The sequence below is a fragment of the Eptesicus fuscus genome, chromosome 16 (assembly GCF_027574615.1).
Source record: "Eptesicus fuscus isolate TK198812 chromosome 16, DD_ASM_mEF_20220401, whole genome shotgun sequence".
NCBI classification, from domain to species: Eukaryota; Metazoa; Chordata; class Mammalia; order Chiroptera; family Vespertilionidae; genus Eptesicus; species Eptesicus fuscus.
The window spans coordinates 55,460,963-55,473,122 of NC_072488.1; positions in this window are offsets into that span (position 1 = coordinate 55,460,963).

Here is a 12,160-nt window from a genome sequence, read left to right on the forward strand (position 1 = left end):
CGTGAGTGAGCATGTTGCGGGGAGCTCCAGTGTCAGAGGAGAGGGGGCTCTTTGATCCCACCTGGAGGCCTCTAGTCAAGAAAGGGGAGTGTACTTCCTCCATCCCTACCGCCTGTGCCCTCAGAACCTGAAACCCTCCCTTAGAAGTGACCAGAAGTAAGATCTGGAGGATCTGGGTGCAGGATGGATATGGAATTGGTGCTGGCCCGGGATCAATGATCCTGTGATTTTCTAAAAGGAGTTCCTGGGAGATGATTAGGAGGATTCTTGGAGAGTGAGGGAAGAGGCAATTGAGTAGAGACCTTAATTGTTCTGGGCCGCTCCATGTGGCAAACCTGGGGTGGCCAGGAGGGTGAGGTTGGGAGACTTTTAGGGGAGGGTCTGTGGGGAACCTGAGAACAGGGGCTCATCCCACCCTCACCCTGCTGCCCAGTGTGTTCCCTTTGTGGAAATTTTCTGACTAATCTGAAGATGCTGGACACTAGGATGGAGGATTATCTGGATGTGGGTGACCTGGGGCCTGAGTTGGGGTGACCAGGATTGGCCTTTTGGTACAGAGAACCCCCAAATGTGCCCTAAATTCACAGCACAACTGCCCCTGAGAGCTGGGGAGACATGCCCATCATAATGATCCATTTCCCTGCTCCTCTGGAACCCAAAGCCTGGCCTGGGTCCTAGTCCAGTCTCTCCCTCTTTCCCGCCCCCTCTTGAGACCTGGTGGCACTGCAACATGAGAAGGTAGGCATAGGGAGCTGGTCCTGGCCAGGAGGCTCTTTCTTTTAATTTTTTTAAAATGTTACAGAAAATAAGCATTAATATCTGAAGAAAAACAATTTAAATATAATAATATTATATGCAATAAACATTACCATTTCAAGAAAAAACATTTTAAATATAATAATACTAGAGACCTGGTGCATGAAATTCGTACACTCTGAGGGGCGGTGGTCTCTCCGCCTGGATTTGGAGCGGGTGCTGGCCAAGCCAAGGAACCCCAGTGGTGCATGATAGGGACCAGGGAGGGATGTGAGAGGTTGGCTAGCCAGGGAGGGAATGTGGGAGGGCTCCAGGGCATGTCTGGCCTGTCCTGCTCAGTTCACATCTGCCAGACCCCGGCAGCAAGCTAACCTACTGGTCAGAGCATCTGCCTCCTGGTGGTCACGCAAGTCAAAGCGAGTGGTCAACTGTCTGTCCCCTGATGGTCAGTGTACAACATAGCAGCGGTTGAGTGGCCTTAGCATATTATTAGTATATTATGCTTTGATTGGTTGACTGGAGGACCAGACACTTAGCATATTAGGCTTTTATTATATAGGATTACCAAACCTGTTCTAACATACTATAATGTCACAAAAGTTGTAGGAAATATTGAAAACCTGCAAATGACAGGATTACTTCTATTATATTCTAAAATACTTTTTATCTCTGGCTCTATGTTTGTTCATCAGTTTATCTTGTTCATTATATTCCACAAATGAGTGAGATATATGATATTTATCTTTCTCCCACTGGCTTATTTCCCTTAGCATGATGCTCTCCAGGTCCATCCATGCTGTTGCAAATGGTAAGAGTTCCTTCTTTTTAATAGTGGCATAGTATTCCATTGTGTAAATGTACCACAGTATTTTCAATCCACTCATGTGTTGATGGGCACTTAGGCTGTTTCCAAATATTAGCTATTGTAAATTGTGCTGCTATATACATAGGGGTGCATATATCCCTTCGGAATGGTGTTTCTGATGTCTTGGGATATATTCCTAGAAGTGAAATTACTGGGTCAAGTGGCAGATCCATTTTTAATTTTTTGAAGAAACTCCATACTGTTCTTCACAGTGGTTATACCTCTGCATTCCCACCAGCAGTGCAAGTGGGGTCCCTTTTCTCCACATCTTCGCCAGCATTTGTTGTTTGTTGATTTGTTGGTGATAGCCATTCTGACAGGTGTGGAATGGTACTTCATTGTCATTTTGATTTGCATTTCTAGGATGATTAGTGACTTGGAGGATTATTCATATGTATCTCGGGCTTCTGTATAGTCTGTTTTGAAAAGTATCTATTTAGGTCCTTTGCCCGTTTTTTGATTGGATTGTTTATCTTCCTTTTCTTAAGTGGTATGAGTTCACTGTAAAAATTAGGAGATTAAACCCTATTGGAGCCCCTTCCCCCAGCTGCCGGAAAGGTGCTGGGTTCTTTCGAGGAAGCTAAGGCCATGTTGGGGCGCGACCCTCACTTTATCCAGCGACTAACACCACTCCAGGCAGTGCTGCGCAAGCACTCACCCTCACAATGGCCACAGTCTCAGAGCTTGCCTGCATCTGCTCAGCCCTTATCCTGCACAAGGATGCAGCTATGGTGACTGAGGATAAGATCAATGCCCTCATTACAGCAGTTGGTGTAGTGGTCAAGCATTCTGACCGAACTTGTTTGCAAAGCTAAGGAGAAGAATGTGGAGGCAAAGAAGGAAGAATTTGAGGAGTCTGATGATGACATGGACTTTGGTCTTTTTGAGGAAACTAGTTCTTTTGTTGTTGTATCCTAAATCATCGAATGAGTTACAAGACACTCTAATGAGCCAATTAATTAGGAGACCTTGATTGTGGGCGGCCCAGAGGAAGGTGTCTCTTCCAAATCTCTGAGCAACCCATACAGAAAGTTTCCTGTATTTATACTTTTCAAGCCTCTTTGTTGGCAGATATTACAAAGGGCTCTGTGCGAGTTATTGTTACAGACAGTTGTAACCTTGAATACATTATGAGTTTGTACTTTGCATAAGTATTATCAGTATTAGTCTAATTTAGTCTATTACATTGGATGGCTAGTTTGCAAGGTCAGACAGTTAAGTTTATCTTTTTCTTTTATTTGAACAAAAAGCAAAGTCATTTTACAGAATAACAGATGGTCTTAAAGTGACAGAGTTTATTTATTTAATATTTATCTTTTAAAAATTTAGTAAATCTTTATTGTTCAGATTATTAAAATTGTTTCCCTTTTTCCCAATATAACTCCCCTCCACCTGGTTCCCACCCAACCCTCTGCCCTTACCTGCCTCCCACTGGCCTCATCCATAGGTGTACGATTTTTGTCCAGTCTCTTCCCACAGCCCCCACACCCTTTTCCCTCTGAGAATTGTCAGTCCACTCTATTTCTATGCTCCTGATTCCATTATATTCACCAGTTGATTCTATTTATCAGATTTTTCATTCACTTGACTTTTAGATTCACTTGTTGATAGATATGTATTTGTTGTTCCTATTTTCTATCTTTACTTTTTTGTTCTTCTTCCTCTTTTTAAAGAATGCCTTTCAGCATTTTATATAATACTGGTTTGGTGGTGATGAACTCCTTTAGCTTTTTCTTATCTGTGAAGCTCTTTATTTGCCCTTCTAGTCTAAATGATAGCTTTGCTGGTAGAATAATCTTGATTGTAGTTTCTTTCTATTCATCACTTTGAATATTTCTTCCCACTCCTGGCTGGCCTGCATAGTTTCTGTTGAGAAATCAGCTGACAATCGTATAGGTGCTCCCTTGTAGGTAACTAATTGTTTTTCTCTTGCTGCTTTTAATATTCTCTCTTTGTCTTTTGCTCTTGGCATTTTTAATTATGAAGTGTCTTGGTGTGGCCCTCTTTGGATTTCTTTTGTTTGGGGTGCGCTGTGCTTCCTGGACTTGTAAGTCTATTTTTTTCACAAGATGGGGGAAGGTTTTCATCATTATTTCTTTTTTTTATGACTATTTTTTTTATTGAGGTATTATATGTGTACATATCTTACCATTGCCCCCCCCAAACCGACACCTATACATGCCCTCACCCCCCAGAGTTTTGTGTCCATTGGTTATGCTTATATGCATGCATACAAGTCCTTCGTTTGATCTCTTATCTCCCCCACCTCTCCCTAACATTCCCCCTGTAATTTGACAGTCTGTTTGATGCTTTACTGTCTCTGTATCTATCTTTTTGTTCATCAGTTTATAATGTTCTTTATTATCCATAAATGAGTAAGATCATGTGGAATTTTTCTTTCATTGACTGGCTTATTACACTTAGCATAATGTTCTCCAATTCCATTCAAGTTGCTGCAAATGATGAGAATTCCTTTTTTATGGCAGCATAGTATTCCATTGTGTAGATGTACCACAGTTTTCTGATCCAGTCATCTGCTGAAGGGCACCTAGGCTGTTTCCAAATCTTAGCTATTGTAAATTGTGCTGCTATGAACATAGGGGTGCATATATCCTTTCTGATTGGTGTTTCTAGTTTCATTGGATATATTCCCAGGAGTGGCATTACTGGGTCAAATGGGAGTTCCATTTTCAGTTTTTTGAGGAAACTCCATACTGTTCTCCACAGTGGCTGCACCAGTCTGCATTCCCACCAGCAGCGCACCAGGGTTCCTTTTTGTCCACATCCTCGCCAACACTTGTCATTTGTTGATTTGTTGATGATAGTCATTCTGACAGGTGTGAGATGGTACCGCATTGTTGTTTTGATTTGTATCTCTCGGATAATAAGTGACTTTGAGCATGTTTTCATGTGTCTCTTGGCCTTCCTTCGTCTTCTTTTGAAAATATTCTGTTTAGGGCCGTTGCCCATTTTTTTTTATTGGATCATTTATCTTCCTTTTATTAAGTTGCATAAGCTGCCTGTACATGTTGGAGATTAAACCTTTATCAGTGATAGCAATTGCAAATATGTTCTCCCATAGAGTGGGCTTTCTTGTTGTTTTGTTGATGGTTTCTTTTGCTGTAAAAAAGCTTTTTATTTTGATGTAGTCCCATTGGTTAATTTTCTCTTTAGCTTCCATTGCCCTAGGGGCAGTGTCAGTGAAGAAGTTCTTTTGGCATATGTCTGAGAATTTGTTGCCTGTGGATTCCTCTAGTATTTTTATGGTTTCCCATCTTATGTTTAAGTCCTGTATCCATTTTGAGTTGATTTTTGTGTATGTTGTAAGTTGGTGATCTAGTTTCATTTTTTTGCATGTATCTGTCCAATTTTCCCAACACCATTTATTGAAAAGACTGTCTTGACTCCATTGTATGTTCATGCCTCCTTTGTCAAATATTAATTGAGCATAGTGGTTTGGGTCAATATCTGGATTCTCTATTCTGTTCCATTGATCTATATGTCTGTTCTTGTGCCAGTACCAGGCTGTTTTGAGAACAGTGGCTTTGTAATACAGCTTGAGGTCAGGTATTGGGATCCCTCCTACTTTATTCTTCTTTCTCAGGATTGCTGTGGCTCTTCGGGGTCTTTTTTTTTTATTCCAGATGAATTTTTGGAGAGTTTTTTCTAGGTCTGTGAAATATGCTTTTGGTATTTTGATGGGGAGTGCGTTGAATCTGTAGATTGCTTTGGGTAGTATGGACATTTTAAAAATGTTGATTCTACCAATCCATGAACATGGTATGTTCTTCCATCTGTTAACATCTTCCTCTATCTCTTTTTTCAGTGTCCTGTAGTTTTCCGTGTATAGGTCTTTTACCTCCTTGGTTATGTTTATTCCTAGGTATCTTAGTTTTTTTGGTGTGATGGAAAATGTGATTACTTTTTTAGTCTCTCTTTCTGTAAGTTCACTATTGGTGTATAGAAATGCCACAGATTTCTTGGCATTAATTTTGTATCCTGCTACATTGCCGAATTCATTTATTAAGTCTATTAGTTTTTTGATGGATTCTTTTGTGTTTTTTTTTTATGTACAATATCATGTCATCTGCAAATAAGGACAGCTTTACTTCTTCTTTCCCAATTTGGATGCCTCTTATTTCTTCTTCTTGACTAATTGCAATAACTAATGCTTCCAGTACTATGTCAAACAGGAGTGGTGAGAGTGGGCATCCCTGTCTTGTTCCTGTTCTTAGGGGAAATAGTTTTAGTTTTTGCCCATTGAGTATGATGTTTGCTGTGGGTTTATCATATATAGCTTTTATTATGTTGAGGTATGATCCTTCTATTTCCACCTTGTTGAGAGTTTTTATCAAGAAAGGGTATTGGATTTTGTCAAATGCTTTTTCTGCATCTATTGATATGACTATGTGATTTTTATCACTCAACTTGTTTATGTGATGTATCACATTTATTGATTTGCGGATATTGTACCATCCTTGCATTCCTGGGATAAATCCTACTTGGTCATGGTGTATGATCTTTCTGATGTACTGCTGGAGCCGATTTGCTAGAATTTTGTTGAGGATTTTGGCACCTAAGTTCATGAGGGATATTGGTCTGTAATTCTCTTTCATTGTGTTGTCTTTATCTGGTTTTGGTATTAGGGTGATGCTGGCTTCATAGAAGGAGCCTGGAAGTGTTCCTTCCTCTTGAATTTTTTGGAATAGCCTGAGGAGGATAGGTTTTAGTTCTTCCTTGAATGTTTGGTAAAACTCCCCTGTGAAGCCGTCTGGCCCCGGGCTTTTGTTTGTCGGAAGCTTTTTGATGACTGCTTCAATTTCTTCCATAGTTACTGGCCTGTTGAGCTGTTTAGATTCTTCCTGATTGAGTTTTGGAAGGTTATATTTTTCTAGGAATATGTCCATTTCTTACAGGTTGTCCTCATCATTATTTCTTAAAATAGGTTTTCAGTATCTTGCTGTATGACTTCTTCTGCTGCCCCCATTATTCTGATGTTGGTACCCTTGAAGTTGTCCCAGAGGCTCCTTACACTATCTTCATAATTTTTAATTCTTTTTTCTTTTCCAGTTGGGTGTTTTTTGCTTCTTTGTATTTCAGATCTTTGACTTGATTCTTGTGACCCTCTAGTCTGCTGTTAAATCACTGTATAATATATATTTTTTAATTTCAGTCAAGGTATGTTTAATTTCTAGTTGGTCCTTTTTCATGTCCTCAACGGTCTCGCTAAATTTATCAGCCTTTTCTAGAAAATTCTTGAAAAACCTTATAACCGTGGTTTGGAACTCTATATCCAGTCATTTGCTTTCCTTCATTTCTTTCATTTGTGATCTTTTTCTTTGTCTCCGTGTTTTGGCTGCTTCCCTGAGTTGATAGAGTGGCTTTGTGTGCTAGGTGTCTTATAGGGCCCAGTAGCTCAGCCTCCCAAGTTACCTAAAGTGGACACTCTTGTTGCACCCCTTTGTGGGATGTGTGCACAGTCTTGTTGTAGATAACCCTTGATTGTTGTTGGTATCACTGGGAGGAATTGACCTCCAGATAAATTGGATGTGAGTCTCAACTTTTGTCTACGTGGGAGAATTTCTGAGACAAGACTTGCAAGAGCCTCTGTGCTCAGCTTGGATGGGTTGGAGTCTCAGGGCAGAGCAGACGGCATTTGCTTTCCCTTAGCCCTGCCCTAATAGAACCCTGGGTGTCAGTGTCCCGCAGTAATAGCTGCACGCACCTCTGAGAGAAAGCTGCCCTCGAGTTTCCCCCACCTGCCAGACAGTCCTGCTTCTCCCCAATAAGTCTGGGTCCCCAGAGTCTTGCCTGGAACTGGAGTTCAGTGCAGTCGGGAGCTTTTGTCTTTCTCCCACTTGATAAAGCAAGCCGCAGACTCAGTTGCCTGCCCTCTCCATGTGTGCGCCTTTGGACCTCTGCCTTCCACAGTTCCTCTGAGTCTCAGTGTGCTTTTCTCTTTCCTGACAGTCCAGTTTCATCCTGTATGAGTCTGGGACCCCAGAGTCTCACCCAGAACTGAAATTTAGCACTCCCTCCTGATTGAGAAAGCCAGCCGCGTACTCAGTTGCCAGTCCTCTCTGTGTGTACATCTCCATACCTCTGCCCTCTGCAGCTCCTCTGAGTCTCAGTGTGCTTTTCTCTTTCCTTACAGTTGTAGAATTTCCACTCAGCCAGCTTTCCTATGGTTTTGGATGATATCCGTTTTGTCTTTTAGTTGTAAATTTGAAATTGTTGTAAAAGGCAGCAGTTTAGGTGTTTACCTATGCTGCCATCTTGGTTTCTCCACCATCTGAGTTGTTTTTACCTATACAGTTCACTGGTATGACGTATATTCTCACTGCTCTGTAATCATCCCCACTCCACCTCCACATCTTGTTCATATTGCAAAACGGTAGCACTAAGTCCCCACCCCCATCCTCCAATCCTCTGGCAGCCACCTTCCACTTCCCTTGTCTATGAATATGGGCAAACAGGAATTTCAGGAAAGTGCGATCATCCAAATTTGTCCTCCTGTGATGGGATCATTTCCCAAGCACAGTGACCTCCAGATACCTGTGCTTGATTCCAGCAGGTGTCAGAATCCCCCCAAATGAGGCTAACATTGTGGGCGCAGCTAGTGTTAGGTGGGGGAGGGGAGGGCTGGCAGCTCCAGGCCCACTCCCTGTTGGCTCCTTCCTTGGAGGCTGAGGTTGCCCCTACAGGGCTGCAGCTTCCCAGCACCACATACCCATCCAGGTCTGGGAGCCAGTAACACACCTCCAGCTGCTCCTGGGGGTGAGATCCTCATCCTGGCCTCACAGACAGCCATGCAGCTTTCACTCAGCTGGTTTCAATACTGGGCACAAGTCTAATTTTAAACAAACGTTGAATTTCTGGCATCCAAAGGAGCCATTGAGATATCTCAGCCCAGGGCCTTCCAGGCGTCAGGAGCAGCCAGTGAAATGGACCCTGAGTGTGTCCACCTGACCTCTGCCTGTTCCACATGGGCCTCCTGAGCAGTGTCTGCTCCCCTTCTTCGCTTCCAAGCCCAAGGCAGGAGCAGATTCTGTCCTCAACTCAGTGCTCCTGCCTTTTTCTAGAGAAACCTTGACTGAGCCTGACGGCCACCCCCACCCCACCCAGGAGGTTCCATCTTTCTCCAGAAAACCCCAGGACCTCGAGAAGTTCGGGCCTCAAACCAAGAACAGGCCCCCCACAGATCTATTGTCTAACCCAGCTCTTCACATGAGCGATGTTGAACCAGGGCAGGAGGGGACATTGGCAAGGATTTCCATAGTGGCACTTATTCTACATTCATCCTGTCATGGAGTGCTTCCTACCATTGGCCAGGCACTAGTCCCCACCCTCAGGCTCTTACAGACACTGGAAGGGAGTGTTGACATGGATTTAGAACCTGTAGATACCCCCTTTGTTATATGCCAAGTGTTCCCTCCATTTTTGAAATGTTAACTTTCTAATACTCTCCATAACCTCAGAGAGCATAGGTTGTTTGTTATTGTTGAGTGTCTAATGGGGAAACTGAGGCACAACTACCATTGCTCTCAAACTTTGCACCCCTAAAGTACAAATATTAACACCACAAAAGGTCTGTGGTGCAGGCATCACGTGGTTGGGTTGGGTGCCTCTACCTCAAGGTGTGGGTGAAGCAGGAGATGTGTTTCAACTGAGACTCAACTGCAGACAGATTTCCTCCCAAGGTCACTCATCTCTTTTTTGTCACGATGCAGTTTGGACTGAGAGCCTGACTTTCTGCCTGTTGGCCTGGGCACTCCCTCAGTTCTCTCCTATGGGGCCTCTACATAGGGAAGCTCAAAACATGGGCGCTTGTTTTCCTTTTCCATACATATGACAGACAGACAGACAGACAGAGACATAGACATAGACACAGGGACAAAGTGAAATGGAGAGGAAGGAAGGGACATCAAGAATGAGACTATGAAAGAATGATGGGACCTGATATCCCATCACCTGGACTGTACTCCACGTTGTTGAGAAGCCAGTTACTGGGCACTCAGCGGACACACAAGAATGTTCCCCCCAGGATGCTGGACTTAAAGCCACTGTGAAACCTCCCACCGCAAGGACCCACATGAGGCACATGGTCTGATGCTAAGTGTAACAAGAGACCACTGTGATGTTTTAGGCCAGTGAGTGACAATATCTGAATTTACTGTCATTTCAAACCCTTAAAGATACAGACTTGAAAATGAGGCCAAATGAGCAGTGGCTTCCTTGAGATCATACCCAGGCCTGTTTTGTCTAGTGTTCCATGTTGTGTCCCACTCATGCTTGTCACTCTTGCACCTGTACGTTTGTTCATCAGATTCATGGGATACCAGCCCACAGGTGTTAGGGGCCTTATCTCATCCACACCTGATCATTTCCTATGGAAATGGTGTCTAGCATCATCCTCATTGGGCAGGTTGGGAGTCTGGGGGAGGCCCTGAGAGGCACAGAGTATTCCCCAGGACACAGAACATGTAAGAAAAAGGAGGTGTAAACACAGCTTTCTCCCCCAAGCCTTGTACCTTCCCAGGGAACTGGAGGAAGGAATGTATTGGATATTGTTGTACGGGTATGGAGATAACATTGGTGAAGAAGGTGAGAAGTCACCCGCTCAGAGGGGGCTTAGAGTGACTGATTGGGGGAAGGGCCCAGGTTATGGAACTTTGAAGGGGTGACCTCACTTTCTTTGTGACAAACCCCTTACAGAAATTAGAACCATGGTAACCATGTCCCCACCTTGTAGAGACAACTGTCTTTCCAGCTCACTTGAGTGGAGAGGATCAGGAGACTAGGATGTCTCTTTGTTGCTTTCCATCCTTCCGAGGCTCTGGGCAGAAGAAGGCCTAGAGTGAGATATGTGTCTGTGGCCACAGAAATCGAAACAAGCCCCACCGCCAACTACCCTCGGCCTCTGGCAAAAGGACCTGTCAGGTCACTGTGGGCATCCCAGGGAAGGAATATCCAAGCCAGACCTTAACTTGGGTCCCAGTTTTGAAGGTCCACACTTCTTACTCCTCATCCCAGAGATGTGTTTGTTGGGGGTGGTGAGGGACAACGTGGGATGAGGAACACACCACCTGGGCAGAAGCAGGTTGATAGGTGTCAGAATTCTGGAGAGTGTGTCATGTTCATTGCCCAGGTCATGGATCAGAGGAAGGGAAGCTGAATGCTAGGGACTGAGCTCCATTACGCACTTGTTAACCAGGGATTCTCACTAGGTCATCTCATTTCCCCCCCTGCCTGAAGTTCAATGCAAATGACCCTCTCTGCCTAATTTGGGGGCAGAATGAGTGGTGGGCATCTCCCTGACTGGTAATGTCCAGGCCCTTGACGCCTCTTGGCCAGGGACCAGGCTCTGTCCTTGCATAGCTGAAATAAGGACATTATAGAGAAGCTGGCTGACAGATTCACTGATGCCATCAATGGTTACAAAGAACAAATGCGTCAGGCCAGGAAATCCGTCCAGTGCCAAACTGAGGTGAGAGGTGGCCCCACCCAGGACCCTGAGGTGACTGGGGTAGGACCAGAAATCAGACTCAAATCTGGGGCTTCAGAGTTTTCACAGACCCACTCCCAAAGAAATCTGTAACTTCAATCCTGCCAACCAGGTCCCTGGTAGGGTGGAAAAGCAGTCTTGATATGTTTGTTGGGGTCATAGAGAAAACATTTTTGTTGTCTTTGTGTTTTTCTCATTTTGAAATTTTAACTTCCTGCCCCAAGTATCCTGTGAACCAATCCCAGCTCAGATATTCATATAGACTTTCTCCAAACATTACCCATTATCACATTTAAGAATGCTGTGTATTTAAAAAAAAATGGGAAGGGATTAAAGTATTGGATATATTGCTCTACAACCTGCCATCCCACAGAACATGGCAAACCATTGCAGTGTGCCCAGTCAGGAGCTATGGCCTTACCCACCTCCATATCATCCCATCAAGGATTTTGTTTTTCTCAGTGATTCGGAGTTCACTGTTGTTAGACCTTGACATGAATCCGTTCTTGCTAGTTCAGCAAGGCTGCTGGATCATCCTCACTCTGTCCTCATAGACTGTCTCAGTTTGCCAGGGCTGCCATAACATAGAGCTACTGATTGGGATAGAAAGTTCCTGAAGCCTACTCACCCAGTACCCGGCTTTGTCTTTGTAGAGCTCCAAGGAGGACATCCTTGAAGAGCTGGTCAATGTCTTCAACTACTCGACCTCCTCGATCCATGGAAGGTGCATGAGGCCACAGACACCATCCATGTTTGGCCTCAGGCTGGCCTTGGGGATCTTTATACTCACAACTCCCAGATGACCTGGCAGTGCTCAGAACCTAGACTCAAATCCAGGGACCACTGGAGACCCCACCCCCATGTATTTCCTTAGATTATCCCTCATCCCCATGACAGAGGAATATGGACATCCACTCCTCCCTCCAGTTACATGGGAGAGTCAAAAGACATTCCTCACATATTTGTGGAAATATTAGAGTGAAATAATATTGTTTGACTTCACAGGAGACCTGGAGCACATTTGCCTATTGGTG